Here is a 16,225-nt window from a genome sequence, read left to right on the forward strand (position 1 = left end):
CATAGCATGGTCACTCGGTCCCTCTAATGGCCTCTTCTGGTCACTTTATCTTTAGAAATAGGATTTTTCTTTTAATATTTTTAATATTTTCAGACCGTGGATCAGTAAATCTGTGGAGATGGATCCTACAGATAAGGAGGTCCTCCTGTATATTTTAGTACTACCCTGAATACTTTTGTCTATATCCATACCCAAAACCACTTGATACATGAGCTCCATCACATACTTTTTAAGCATCAACCTTAGCAACAAGAATGGGCATATCTACTGTGGCCTGTGACAACTAGTATTTATGATAATATGGAAGCTGAAATAGTCATCTCAGTGAGGACCAATTCTGTTAGGCTTTCTGGGTATTAAGATCATCAGGGGAGGCCTTTCTCTCAGTCCCACCACCCTCACCTATGTATTTGATGAGGACATGGTCTTCTCTGTCACTGCCCCCAGACTCTGCAACTCCCTCCTATGGGAAGCGAGGCTGATCCCACCTTTGTTGTCCATCCGCAAGCAAGCAAAGACTTTTCTCTTCATGAATAGCTTTCCTTTACGTGACTGGCTGACCGAGGGGATTTCTTAAAGGGATTATTTTATTCTGTTGTTTTACTCAAGATTTTAATATTGCTCTTCTTTATGAGCTTTAAATTAACAAAATGGGGAGATGTCCCGCCAAATTCATCTATATTTGACAGTGGTACACATTAAGAAGAATATTTACCAAAGTATGCCCAAGCGAACGAGGAAAAAAAGAAATTAAAAAACAAATGAGCTCACAACCCACACAGAACTTCGGTGGGGTGAAAAAAACAGATACCTGTACTGGGATTCTGAGAAATGCAGAGCACATCACCCTGGTGTCATTTTCTTATCCCTGCTCAAGGTTAGTCATAACGAATGGCTTCCTTCTGAGGAGGGCAAAGCGCTTGGTCATCCCGAAGGTTTGGCATCAGTCCAGGTTGTGGTGGTTATCCATCTCTAAGATTTGAAATGCCAGATTAAGACTTAGAGGTGAAGCCATGGGCAGCTTATGTGCCCTTATAAATAACAGCCGCTGAAAGGATAACCTGGCTCTCTAACCATAATTTAATCAGTGGATATGTTTTCTTAACCCCCACTCGCTCGGTCCTACGATTGACTTTATGTTCAAAGTTCTTCTTCCTGACATTTTGCAATCTGGAACTTGTCACATTTTAATCAGTTTATGCAAGACATTCTTTGAGAAGAACTATTTTTCAACCTCTATCACAATGACATCTTTAGTTAAGGTCTATTATTTTAAATGAGCACCCTCTTATCTCACGGTCACTTTCCATGTTCCAGGGAAATGGTAGGAGAGAAACGTGAATGTTTCCCCATAATCTTTTATTTTTCCAAGTATATTCCCCACTACCCAGCTTTATACAAGAGCAAGAGGGATGAGGAAAGGGGGTCCTCATGGCTTTTTTTTTAATTTGGACCCTTCCCTGAAGCTTCTGGAGTTCTCCTGAATTAGGAGTAATGTTATGTGTAGTCCCTGCAGGGCACAGGCCTTAGGGCCTCAGATCAGCTAGGGAAAGGGGGCTGCAATGTAGAGGGTCCTGATTTAACTGGGCCATAAATGGAAGACCTAGAAAGTAAACTAACAGGGAAAAAATAATCCATTTAAAGTATAGGGTTGAATGGGATAGATGTGTGACAGACTGTTTTTTGCCTTCTCAGAAATACCTTTTGGCTACCATTATATTGTTGGTGCTGGAGGAGACTCTTGAGAGTCCCCTGGACTGCAAAGAAATCAAACCTATCCATTCTGAAGGAAATCAAGCCTGAGTGCTCACTGGAAGGACAGATCCTGAAGCTGAGGCACCAATACTTTGGCCATCTCATGAGAAGAGAGGACTCCCTGGAAAAGACCCTGATGTTGGGAAAGTGTGAAGACAAGAGGAGAAGGGGACGACAGAAGCTGAGATGGCTGGACAGTGTCATCGAAGCTACCAACATGAATTTGACCCAACTCCAGGAGGCAGTGGAAGACAGGAGGGCCTGGCGTGCTCTGGTCCATGGGGTCGCGAAGAGTCAGACACGACTTAATGACTAAACAACAACAACAATATTGTTGTTATGTACTGTCATGTCACCTTCAACTTATGGCGATCCTGTGAATAAGCAATCTCCAAAATGTCTTGTCCTCAACTTTCCTGCTTAGCATTTCTAAACTCAAGACTGTGACTTCCTTTAGAGCAGTGGTGTCGAACTGTGGCCCTCCAGATGTTCTTGGACTTCAACTCCCAGAAGCCTTCACCACCACCTCTGCTGGCCAGGATTTCTGGGAGTTGAAGGCTAAGAACATCTGGAGGGCCACAGTTCGACATCACTGCTTTAGAGAGTCAGTTCATCTTGTATTTGATCTTACTCTTTTCATGCTGCCTTCCATCTTTCCCAGTATTATTGTCTTTTCCAGAAGAGCCTGCCTGCTCATAGTGTACCCAAAGCAGGAGAGCCTCAGGTTTAAAATTTTTGCCTCCAGAGATCATTCAGACTTGATTTGATCTAGAACCCACTTGTTTGTCTTTCTGTCAGTCCAGGGGAGCTCTGTTCCTGCTACCATTATTGCCTCCAGCAAATCGCATTCTTGTTTTTAAAATAATGGGTGTCAAGGTTAGGTTAGGTCAGTTTCACTTTCTCCTGCATTGATTTTTTTAAACTTTTTTTTCCCATCTCAAATGTGGACTGCCACAAAAACTGTCCCCCCTCTCCAAGCACTGAAGGGATTCCGAGCTTCTGTTTTTGCTATTATCTGGAGAGAAAAGCTGGCGAATGTAAAGTCCAAAGTCAATAGCGTTAGTCGTGTACTAACAAGAAAAGATTACTGATTTACTGTGACAAAGAAAATCATGCAACAAGAAAAACATAAGCCAAGGATAAAATAAAAATTGCTTCCTGAAGATAAGGCATTGCACAAATAACAGCAAATGCTTGCAAAGAAATGTCATTTGCTCATGGTGTTTATCTGGAGGACACCAGACCTTTGAAAACATGTGTTTGATTCTGGACAGCTGTCTAGTGTAAAGATGGTGCCTCTGAAGGTTCCAACCAAGGGATGTATCATGTTTCCTCAAAAATAAGACAGGGTCTTATATTAATTTTTACTCCAAAAAACACATTAGGGCTTATTTTCAGGGGCTGTTTTCTTTTTTTCATGTACAACCATCTATATTTATTCAAATACAGCCAAGTCATGTCCTTCTGCCTGCTGCACAGTGATGGAGGATGGGGTTTCACTGAACTGGGGCTTATTTTTGGAGTAGGTCTTATATTACGAGCATCCTGATACATCATTTGTTGTTTAGTCTTTAAGTCGTGTCCGACTCTTCGTGACCCCATGGACCAGAGCACGCCAGGCCCTCCTGTCTTCCACTGCCTCCCGGAGCTGGGTCAAATTCATGTTGATTGCTTCAATGACACTGTCCAACCATCTCATCCTCTGTTGTCCCCTTGTCCTCCTGCCTTCACACTTTCCCAACATCAGGGTCTTTTCCAGGGAGTCTTCTCTTCTCATGAGATGGCCAAAGTATTGGAGCCTCAGTTTCAGGATCTGTCCTTCCAGTGAGCACTCAGGCTTGATTTCCTTTAGAATTGATAGGTTTGTTCTCCTTGCAGTCCAGGGGACTCTCAAGAGTCTCCTCCAGCTCCACAATTCAAAAGCATCAATTCTTTGGTGGTCAGCTTTCTTTATGGTCCAGCTCTCACTTCCATACATTGCTACTGGAAAAACCATAGGTTTGACTATGTTAACCTTTGTCATCAAGGTGATTGTGACAACCCCAGACCTACTGGGATATGCCACAGTTTCACTAAGCTGCCACCAACCATTCCCTGTAAGGAGTCACACAGACCAGGAATGGATTTTTAACAAACAAAGGAATAAGGTTTATTTAAATAACAAACAGGGTAAATAAAAAGATCAAGTAAATAAGATACTGTAACGTGGCAAAGTCCCAAACATATACATATAACAGTTTGGTTCACACAGAACACTTTGCAGTAAAGCACAGACCCTGAACCTATCAGTTCTGGCTACCTATATAGAAACCTGAACCTATCAGGTATGTACAAACTGACACACAGTTGTACTCAGTCTGACACACAGACTCCAACTCCAGCTTCTAAACTTCTCAGCTTCTCCTTCTTCTCCACACAAACTCCACATATATATACAGTACAGCCCCTCCTCCTGATGTCCCGCCTTCCACTCCCCATAGGATGGAACTTTCCCTCCAAACCCATGACAGACAGGTAACATCAGTGCTGTATGTAACACCTCCCCTCTTTATAAGTTGTTTTGTAGGGGGAAAGCTAAAGTGCTTTTCTCCAAAAAACAACCTGGATCCAAAACATACAAAAACAGTTATATAATAACATACAATACCATACTTACTCATACTTACACTCTAGGTGAAACATATTAACTAGGCATTTAACCATTAACATTTACAATACATTAAGTCACCTTTATTCATACAAACCAAGCATGTTTAATAAACAAGTACATTTAACCTTTGGTCACCAAAATATATACATAGTCCATGTTTCTTTCGCCGTCTTCATTCTTCGGGTCTTCTTGACAAGGCGTCAGCAACACAGTTCACTGACCCTCTGACCACCTTCACTTCAAAGTCATAGTCTTGCAGATTTAAAGCCCACCTCATAAGTTTACTATTGTGGGATTTCATTGTCTTTAACCATTGCAGTGGTGAATGGTCAGTGCACAGAATAAAATGTCTTCCCCAGATGTAAGGCTTGGCCTTCTGGATCGCGTAGACTATGGCCAGGCACTCCTTTTCCACGGTTGCCAAATGTCTCTCACCTTTCTGGAGTTTCCTACTCAGGTAGGACACTGGATGCTGGTCACCATTCTCATCCTCCTGGCAAAGAACTGCTCCTACCCCGCTGTTAGACGCATCGGTGTAGATGATGAACTTCCGGTCGAAGTCTGGAGCACGCAGCACTGGATAGTTGATGAGGGCCTCCTTCAACCTCTGGAACGCCTCCTCACAGTCGCTGGTCCACGGGATGTGGTCATCAGTCTTCTTCCTCGTCAGATCGGTCAGCGGAGCCGCAATCTCGCTAAACCTCGAGATGAACTTTCTGTAGTAGCCCACCAACCCAAGAAATGATTTGACTTTTTTCTTGGTGTTGGGTCTAGGCCAATCACGAACTGCTTCTATCTTGGCCTCTAGGGGTTTGATCACTCCTCCCCCTACTATGTGACCCAAGTATTTTATTTCTGGGCTACCCAGCTGCAGTTTGTTCTCTTTGCAGAGCCTAGGCCAAAGCACTTCCTCCCCTGGGTTAAAGTGCCTCTCCCTGGCTTGCTGGTCATCCCAAGCTTTCTTTCTGACCTTTTGAGCTTGCAGGGTCTCTGCTGCTAGCTCTAGGGTTCTCTTTAGGTCATTCCTTAAAGAGTCTATATATGTCACCACGTCTTGTGGGTCATCCTGGGTGATCTGCTCCCAATTTTGTTTGATCAAATCAAGGGGCCCTTTCACCCTTCTCCCAAACAAGAGTTCAAACGGACTGAACCCGGTACTGGCTTGTGGCACTGATCGATAAGCAAACAAAAGGGATTGCAGCTTCTGGTCCCAATTGTTTGGATTCTCTGCCAAGTAAGCCCTAATCATGCGCATTAGAGTCCCATTGAACTTCTCCGTTAACCCATTACTTTCAGGGTGATAGGCAGTGGTTTCCTTGTGTTTAATTCCACAGATTTGCCATAACCGTTTCATGAGCTTCGATGTAAACGATGCGCCCAAATCTGTGATTATTTCTGAGGCAAATCCCATCCTGGACATATACCCCACCAAGGCATCTGCCACTGTGTTAGTTTCAATGTTAGTCAAGGGTATGGCTTCGGGGTACCTCGTGGCATGGTCCACAATGGTGAGAATGAACCGGTTCCCCCTCTTTGTGGCCTTAGGCAAAGGTCCCACAATATCCACTCCTATACATTTAAACGGGGTGTCAATCACAGGCAAAGGGCACAACTTCGCTTTGGTCCTGTCACGGTTATTCCCCTGCCTCTGACACACATCACATTGTTTACAGAACTCCTTGATCTGCTTTCCTATTTCAGGCCAGTAAAAATTCTGTGTGATTCTCTGCTGTGTTTTGTTCACCCCTAAGTGCGCAGCAAACATGTCAGAGTGCCCCCTTTGTAAGATCATGGGGCGATACTTTTCAGGTACCACTAGCTGACTTCTGATCCCATCTCCCCCTTTTGAGATATTCCTCAGGGTCTCTCTATATAAAATTCCCATTTTCTCTCAAAATCTCACTGGGGTTTCAGGTGTTAGCTGAGCGTCTGTCACCTGTTCAAAACACTTTTGGAGAGTGGCGTCTGCCTTTTGCTCTTGGCCAAATCGGCTGTCTGTGGTTAAGGTTTCCACCACAGCTTCGGAACTCCCCTCTGCTTCCGTCTCGGGCTCTCCAATACCCCCTTGAACTGTCCCTGTGTTAGCTTGTGAGCGTGTAATCACTAGCACCCGTTTCACATGTTCAGCCAGGTCATTTCCCACGAGCATGGCTGCTGGCAGAGTCGATGAAATCGCTAGCCGCCAAACTCCCCTCCAGCCTTGAAAGTTCACAGGTACCTCAGCTACTGGCAGCGAGATCACCTGTCCCTCAATCCCTGCCACCTTCATGCTCTCATTCGGGATTATATACTCCTTAGGAATATTATCTGGATGGCACAGGGTCACCTGGGAACAAGTATCCCTCAGCCCCTATACTGATGGTCAAGTATTCCTACGTCCACCCCTGCGGTTTCAAACAACTGCGAATCTGTTCTCACTAGTAAGCAGCGCTTGACCTCCACGAGAGGACCATTTTCCTCAGCCTGATCAGCAGATGTAACTGTTCCAGATTGAGTAGCCATGGCAACAGGCTCCCTCAGTGACAAGGAGCTTTGCTCTGTCTGGACACAGAACACAGCTTTTGGCTTGGTTCCACTCAAATCATGAGGCATATTTCCTTTTAGCTGCTTTAATTTCTCACACTCTGAGATTAGATGGCCCTTTCCTTGACAGAAATAACATTTTCTGCTGTATTTGGAGTCTTTCTCATCTTGTTTTGGTTTTCCCTCCAAAATCTGAGGTCTTGGTTTCATGTCTGAGGGCTTCCCTTCACCATGGGTCCCTCCCCCTTGCTGGTTTCTCCCTGGTCCCTGAGAGTACTTGCTGTAGGTTTCTTTGGGTTTACCTACAGATTTCCCCTCACCTAAGGGCTTTCTTATCTGGTAAATAAAATCTGCGATCTCGGCCGAGTCTGCCACAGATTTCGGTTTCCTTTCCCTCACATGGAACTCTAGTTCCCCATGCAGGACTGAATAGACCTGTTCCAGCGCTATCAGGTCTTTGAGCTGCTGGAAGGTCTCTGTCCCCTCCTGAGATAGCCATTTCTCTAGCAGCCTCACCAGTTGGGCCCCCACTTGGGTAAAAGTCTGCTCTGGTTTCTTTGTGAGGGACCTGAATCTCTGCCTCAGCTGTTCCGCATTTATCCCATGTCTGGCAAACACCAGTTTTTTAAACTCAGCGAAATCTTTTAACAGCTCCTCTGGCATCTCTGCATAGACTTCTGCCAGGCTGCCACTGATTAAAGATCGCATGATGGTCATCTTCTCAGTTTCCCTTACTGAGAAGTCCACAAACGCTCTTTCCACTAGGGAAAAGAACACCTCAGGGCAATCTCCCTTGTGGTACACAGGGAATTTCTTCAGGTCAGTCTTAGACAATTGGCCCCCCTCAGAATCTCTATTGTTATTATTATTCTGATTCATCAGTTCCAATTTTCTTAACTCAAACGCCATTTTGTCTACTTCCAACAGTCTCTGTTTCACTTCCCTTTCAAACGCCAGTTCCCTCACCCTCAGTTCATGCAGTTGGGCTCGGAGCATTTGTCTGAGTTCTGGGGTCAGTTCTCCCGTGCTCTCATCCCCCATTTCTGCCATTTGGCTTCGAGTCAAGGGCATAATCCCCCCCCCAGAACAGGCTGCCTTCAAAAGTCAAGCCTCAAAATAAAGCGACGACTTTTTTCCTTTTGCCTCAGAAACAGCCTTCTATAGATTGCTGCTGTTCCTTCAGCACTAACTTGCAACTGTTGCCAGCCAGAGTCTACCCCCCTCTGCTAGGCCTCTCAGCAGACAGGCTAGATCACTGCTACTTCACTCAGCTTTGCCTCAGCTTTTTCCCGCCAAAACAGGTTGCCTCAGAGCTCCCTAATCTAGTCCCCAATCTGAGGTGGCACGTTCTTCCACTAGCGTACCTCCCCGTGAGGTAAGCCTAGAAGATTACCTACGCGCTCTCAGATTTTCCCTGACTAGACCCCCCTTGCTCTGGGCACACTTGCCAAGGCTTTGCTGGACCACTGGACAACTGGACCAGTCGTATCCCACACGCTGGACACCAATCAATGTGACAACCCCAGACCTACTGGGATATGCCACAGTTTCACTAAGCTGCCACCAACCATTCCCTGTAAGGAGTCACACAGACCAGGAATGGATTTTTAACAAACAAAGGAATAAGGTTTATTTAAATAACAAACAGGGTAAATAAAAAGATCAAGTAAATAAGATACTGTAACGTGGCAAAGTCCCAAACATATACATATAACAGTTTGGTTCACACAGAACACTTTGCAGTAAAGCACAGACCCTGAACCTATCAGTTCTGGCTACCTATATAGAAACCTGAACCTATCAGGTATGTACAAACTGACACACAGTTGTACTCAGTCTGACACACAGACTCCAACTCCAGCTTCTAAACTTCTCAGCTTCTCCTTCTTCTCCACACAAACTCCACATATATATACAGTACAGCCCCTCCTCCTGATGTCCCGCCTTCCACTCCCCATAGGATGGAACTTTCCCTCCAACCCATGACAGACAGGTAACATCAGTGCTGTATGTAACAGTGATATCTCTGCTTTTAAAGATACTGTCTAGGTTTGTCATCGCTTTCTTCCCAAGAAGCAGGGTCTTTTAATTTCTTGGCTGCTGTCACCATCAGCAGTGATTATGGAGCCCAAGAAAGTAAAATCTGTCACTGCCTCCATATGCCACTGCCTCCCTTCTATTTCCCAGGAGGTGATGGGACCAGTGGCCATGATCTTAGTTTCTTTTTATGTTGAGCTTCAGACCATTTTTGATGCTCTCCTCTTTCACGCTTATTAAGAGGTTCTTTAATTCCTTCTCACTTTCTGCCATCAGAGTGGTATCATCTGCATATCAGAGGTTGTTGATATTTCTTCCTTTTAAATGTAAGGAGTCCAGTTCTGATTAATATCAGCCATCCAGAGAACCCTATAATTGGTTTGCATTTACATACAGTTAATAATAATCATAAAGGAAAACACAGGAAATTATTTCAAAAATCCAATTATAGTACCATTAAATCGATTACTGAATGGTAGGTGAACACTTCTATAAATCCCATTGATTCAAGGGAGCTACTTGAGACTAGCCATTGATTTAGACTCCCTTTCATCTACAATCCAGATACAACAAAACAGATGCAAGATGCAACTTTAGTTTTAAAAAATATGTTTTAAAAAATGGTGTAATGAAGAGATAAGCTGCAGAGCTGCAAAGATGAAAGGTGGATTATATGTTAGTAGCATGTTGTGACTGCTGGCAACCACAATCTCCTTGCCTCCCCCTTTGCCACATCTGTGTGTAACATGGTGGCATCTTTGCCTGTGGGTTTCCATGACAGTAAATGGAAATAAACCTATTTTAAAGTACTGTAAAACATGTTGCTATTTATAGTCCCAAATCCCAACCCTTTGACTTTGACCCTGTCCCCCACTGGAACACATCAGGACACAAAATGCTGTAGAGATGGACAAACATTGAGCCAAATGGCCTGGTATCACATACCTTCCTTTATTTCAATGCTGTCGGAGGGTTTTCAGCTGGAGAACGTATCCATTCCATATTATACTTAATTCTCTTGAGTCCAGAGTGTAGATCTCATTGATCAATTGCCACAAGTAAAGAGGTTAGAGTGAGCGTGTGCAACGCTTACACTGACTTCCTCACTTGGGCAACCTGATGCCCAGATGGATGCCACCAAACATGTGGTGCCAGTAGGCATAATTAATAGGATTTGGGGCTTTATCTCTTCTGTGTCTTGAGGTCTGGATCCCTTGGCTTTCCAGAGGCTGCTCTCTCTGAGTTCCCTCCATTGACTATTTTGTTTCTCTTGCCTTTTGAAACTTTGCCATATATAATAATAAAATCACAGCATATAACTGTCACGTTAGGCACCTAAGAGGGAATATTAAATATGTTGTTTCATTAAAAAGATAGCAATATAAAATGTGTTTGAAGCTAGATTTAAATGTAGCACAATGATCATGTCTGTGCATCGAAACATTGAAGCATAAAATTTTTATTGCCAATATCTCTTCTTCTACCAAATGGATGTTTTAAGGAGGTTCCCGTTCCAGAACATAACTTTCAACAAAAATTCTGTGAATACAAGAGGTGTTTTCAAAACTGTAAAATCAATAGCTATGCATTCTTTGCCAGATCAAAAGATCCAGGCTGAAAAGGTAATTTTAACTTACATGGCCCATCCTGGACCTTTCCTTGGAACATTTTGATTGACAGGTAGGAGACCTATCACCATATGGAATACTTCACCAGTGGAATAGCCTATGTTTAATCAATCTCTAGATTAATTTTCATAGTGTAACCGTACCCTTAGTTGACCTAGCAGCCAGGTGAACGTATCAGATAGCACTTTTAGGAGCAAACAGCCAATGAGGGCACTGGAGCAGGGAGAAGACTGCCCCTTCAGTGCCCCAATTTCTTCCTTGGTGATATGTGATGAATCCAGCTCACAGAAAGCAAAGGTGAACAAAGAAAAAATAATAATAATAATTACAGTGTTCCATGGTGTTGCTGTCTTGACTGATATTTCCTGCGTTGCGGCCTTTGCAGTAAAAGCAAGAGGATGCCTTATGGTCTGAACAAAAGCAACGTAGATGCCTGTGGCGTTCACCCCTCGTGCCCCTTTCTTGACCGTCAAGACTCAGAGCACAGGAAAGCAAACAATCCCCTCTTTCACACTGCTGCCACCAGGTGATCACTAAATCACCATTGTTTCTGGAAGATAAAGATTCAGGTCCACACTTCAAGGTCTTTTAAATAAGACTTTTGTCTATTGATTACAGAAATTGAAATTGCTTCATGAATATCTTCTTTAGGTAAATTTATTATTAACCACCACCTTCCATTTGATAATACACTCCTAACTTTAATCACACCTCAGAATTCCCCAGACTCTACACTCTAACTCCTTCTCTCACACTCCACTCCAACTCTCTGACTGACCCTTACTGACCCTCAGGCTCCGCCTCTTATCAGACCTCTCTCAGCTCTGCCTCTCAGCAACATGAATATGCATGAACAATTAACATACTAAAACACGAACCATTGCCATCGAAAGGGGAACAGTACAATGCCGATCAGGCCAAAGTTTATGCCTGGAATGTACAACCCCATTGTATGATAATCCATGGGTCTTCGGTGGTGCAGAAGTAGTGGGTGTCGAAGTTGCTCTGAGCTCTGTCACACCCCTGCCTTCAATCAAGGTGAGGGAGAAGCATTTGGTGATATCTAATGACAATGAGAAATAAAGTCATTTGTCTTCCCTGTGTGAGGCTTACCCATTACATTTGCAGTTGTGAGGCTTCCCCAAGGGCAAACTACTATGTTTACAGAAACTGTCTCAAAGGAAAAATCTCCCCGAGTGGCCGGAAGATGCATCTTCTGTTGAGCACTTTTGAAGTGTGTATGTGTGTGGGGGGGGAGCAGAAGGATTCCTTGGAAATGGTGCTAAAGAACTATATCTTCTTTGTAGAAGTCCTGTATGGGGAAAAAGGGTCGCCCCCTTGACGGTAATTAATCAGCTTTATATGTGGATGTGACTACAGTATGTTTCCCCTAGAGTAAGTAAACACACACATTCACCTCCCTCCATAGAAATATAGGAGGCTGGGGTGGAGTCGGGAACTAGCTTTGAGCTTTCTCCTTGATATGCAAGTTTTCTACATAAATGGAGGGGTTTCTTATCTCCGCCCTTTTCAAGGGATATTTCAGTGGTGTAATGGCCAGTTCCAAGGTAAAATGTAACAAAATCCATTAATTGTTTGAGCAAAGAAAGAGGGCTGTCCATAATAAGAGACTTGTGGCCAGGCCAGAGGGGTTCCCCACCCCAAACTTTTGGGATGAGGTGACTAACCTGCTTGGACCATGAAGTGACACTACTATCAATAGCTCCTTTCATGGATAAAAGGTGAAGGTAAAGGTTCCCCTTGACAATTTGTCCAGTCATGTCTGACTCTAGGGGGCGGTGCTCATCCCCGCTTCCAAGCCATAGAGCCAGCGTTTTGTCTGAAGACAATCTTCCGTGGTCACATGGCCAGTGCGACTTAGACACGGAAGGCTGTGACCTTCCCACTGAGGTGGTCCCTATTTATCTACTCGCATTTGCATGCTTTCGGACCACTAGGTTGGTGGGAGCTGGGACAAGTGACGGGGGCTCACTCCATCGCGTGGATTCGATCTTACGACTGCAGGTCTTCTGACCTTGTAGCACAGAGGCTTCTGTGGATTAACCTGCAGGGTATTTCTACGTAAATGGCATGTGTGTCAGAAATTGGGGAAACATTTTATCTCTATATATTCGGACTAATAAGATCAGAATATAGAGAGAAGAAATAAAGCACAGTCAATTTTTCAAAACTCGGAAACCTTTATTAAAATGCACCAATGAAATAAATGAGAAGTCACATGATTTAGGAAATAATCTAGATTGCTCAGATTGTTAGTTGGTAATTTTCTAGAATGGAATGGGGTTTCGAGATTAAGTGTAATTTTGTAATTTTGTAAAATGGAATGACTAGCTGGTGTTTAGAATGTTAAAATATTTAATAATTGTATTAAATGATAAAATATTTAATAATAATTATAGTTAATTGTATTATCTGTTTGTAATGTGATGGACTGTCTAAAAGTTCAATTAAACATTTTAAAGAGAAAAAAAGAAATAGGGGAAACATGGATTGGGGAACTTTCTGTTACAGGGCTTTGAATTTTTGGTTAAATTCTTACAGCTGAGCAGCAGAAGTGCAGGGATTCACAGAGTAGAATAGCTTCAAGTTCCCCAGAGTAGACCAGCCTTTTCTCATCAACTGGCACTTACAGTCTCAATAACTCACTCTGAGACATTTGAAAGAGAAAGAATAAAAAACATTTTCTTTACTTACAGTTCTGAACAGATCAAACAGAAAACTAACAAAACATGGTTGTTTGCAACAACAGGCCTCAATAGACTACGGGTTCTAACAGACTCTAGAGGTGGGCCTCTTGTTGAATTTAGAGGAAGGTAGGAATGATTAGTTATTGCTGGAGAGATTGATAGTCACCCAGCCCAGAAAATGTCCCCCCCAAAAGAGCCTCACTTATTAGAGGCAGCATGCGAGGTTGCAAAAAGTCCAACTTCTGGAAAATGCAGGCTTTTCTCAGTGCCTGGGAATGTCTGGATGAGAGAAAGGTTCGGGAAGATTTTGCCTGCAAAGGAATGGAAGTACCACTTGTGTTTTTTCTTTTGAGCAAAGTCTTCAAAGTCCTGTTGGCATTTTCCCTTGTACTTTGCTAACTGGGAAATTACTTCAGCTGAGTATGAAGGGAGGAGGGCAGAAACTGCTATTGTCTTTGTCAGCATTTGAGGGAACTTGAGGCCTAATTAGCAGACCATCTTGATATGCCTAGAAGTTGATGATTAAGATATAAAAAGAAGTTCAGAAGTTACTTTAGTTGGTTTAACTATCTCTTAGGAGACTACTATGCTCGGTTGCTGTCCTGTTATCTCCTACTAGGATAGATGTGCTCTGTGCATGCTCTGAGACTATGCTGATGCTATGCTAGTGCATACATGCAGGAGTTTTTATTTACAGCCTCGCATGCTGTGTGTAGTTTGAGTGACTGGGAGGGGCTTTTCTGGGCTGGGGTGATTATTTATCCAACACTCACCAATCATTCCTTCCAGCTTTTGAAATTCAAAGAGAACCCTGCCTCTCTGCTGAGTGGATCTGTCCCTCTCTTTCATCAGTTAGTTGCCTTTGTTTGTTGCTGTTGATCTGTTGAGTTGATTGCTAATATGTGTGCAATAACGGAGTACATAAAAGTCTAATTTTAAGCAACTGTAAGTAATGAAACTTTTATTATTATTTCTTGTGCTAATGTCTCAGAGTGAGTTATGGAGACTTTAAGTGCAGTTAATGAGAAAGCGGTGGACTCTGGGGAATTTTGTAACTATTCTTTTCTGTGGCTCTCTATACTTCTAATGTGTAGCAAAAAGAGAATTTTATCAGGAATTCAAAACTCTGAAACAGAAAATACTAGGTAGTTTAGTTAGCTTTCTTATTTTCATGTGTGTTTGTTCCGTATTGCTCCTGCCTCAGACATTAATTGATTGTTTGCTCCAAAATACTTTTGATGCCTTTTAAAAACCTTCTGAAACTTTTGCCTTTGGTCTATATAAAAAAAGATTCTCCGTGTACGTTGTCTGGATTTTTGGCTAAGAGGGTTTGTGGTACTTAAAACTAAATCTTAGCTTGACCACCTAACTGAGAGTTGGTAATTATTGTAGGTGTGGGGGCAGCTCTACCTTGCACGGTTGGCGTGAGAGTCAAAAGTGCTTCTTCACCTTGTGGATTTCTTGGAACGTCTTGAAAGCAGGACTTAGTTGGGTCCTTCCCCAGCTGTTGAGAGTTCCTCGGATCATGAGCTTTAATTTTCCTGGGCTCACCCACTCCAGGATCAGTAGGGTGGTGTGGCTCAGTGGTTACAGCAGGATTCCCTGAAACTGGAGGTCTCTGCATAAACACAGAGCTTTAAGGAAGGGATTCTTGATCGAGTGCAAATGATATTTGGGCGGTAGATGTATGATGACACTGCTAGATGTGCAGCAGGCCCAGGCACTGCTAAAGCCCAGGGTGGCCTATGTTTCCTCCTGTTCACTGGAGCAGCAATGATCATTTTTATAGACACATTTCACATGCAGTCATTGATTGACAGCCTACACCACATTTTTAGGGGATTGGCTGGCAGCTGTCTCCCAGGAATAATGAGTGGTGGTGGGGAATATGGCTTTTTATATAGCGATCACTAATAAATCTCCCTCATTCAGCACTGATGTTTAGATGAGAAAGAGGACAGCGCGTTAAGCGTCCTCAAGGGTGAATATTTCTAAAAGCGGGTTCAAGTTTCATCCTTTGAGGGGTTTTCCCCTTCTGCAGGTATGATACATTTCCCTGTTTGAAAGGGGAGCAGGATTTGTTATAGAATCATAGAATCGTGAAGTTGGAAGGGACCTCTAAGGCCATCAAGTCCAACCCCCTGCTCGATGCAGGAATAGCAATTATGATAGCATTTGATTGTGGAAGAGTAATGCCGGAGGCCATGAAGGATTTGCATAGAAATCCTCTCCCTGCCCCCCCTTAAAAACAGCCATGCTTTCTCCTTGAAGCAACGTTATGAGAGGTTGTTTCTCCTCTGATTGTCGAGGTGATTATTTTCTGCAGATGTGAGAGACATTTGCTCTACCAAGGTTTTGTGTGTTTGTGTAAAAGCCAAATCTGCACTTCCTGGGCTGAACATGGATTTTATTGCATTTTTAAACACGCACACACACACACACACACACACACACACACACACACACACACACCACACACACACACACACACACACACACACACACACACACACACACACACACAAACCCTCTTCACTTTGGATAGTGATTCACTGCTTTGATTCATGTTTGGTTTCATAAATACTTGGTTATTGTGCCGTTTTTCAAAGCAATGCACAACATGCCCAAGGTTGAAACTTTGATACTGGTTTCCAGCAATATGTCAAGTAGGGGGACAATTATTTTTTGTCAGCTCTCCTTAGTATCCTCTTAATCTCCCTCCGTTCTTAATTGCTGTTATTCAACAATGACACTTCAGAGAGTAAACCAATTAGCTTTTGCTTCCTTTCAGCTGACGATTTTGTGTGTGTGCCTTTCCCAAAGATCTCCCAACACAAGGGAACTGATATTAGGCTAAAATTAACCGTACACAGCAACCTTGGCTTCCTCCATTTAAAAAAAGCAGCATTGATGAGGGTGACTGC

General features: G+C 43.3%; 1 long non-coding RNA gene across 1 annotated transcript in view; it reads left to right on the plus strand.

Moving 5' to 3' along the window:
* Positions 1-9,057: 9,057 nt before the first annotated feature.
* LOC140708096 (uncharacterized) overlaps positions 9,058-16,225 on the plus strand; it is a 28,075-nt gene continuing 20,907 nt past the window's right edge. The window contains exon 1 of the long non-coding RNA XR_012088237.2: positions 9,058-14,246. This is a non-coding gene — a long non-coding RNA (uncharacterized LOC140708096). The remainder of the gene's footprint in view (positions 14,247-16,225) is intronic.

This window comes from Pogona vitticeps, chromosome 1, assembly GCF_051106095.1.
Source record: "Pogona vitticeps strain Pit_001003342236 chromosome 1, PviZW2.1, whole genome shotgun sequence".
Classification (NCBI taxonomy): Eukaryota; Metazoa; Chordata; class Lepidosauria; order Squamata; family Agamidae; genus Pogona; species Pogona vitticeps.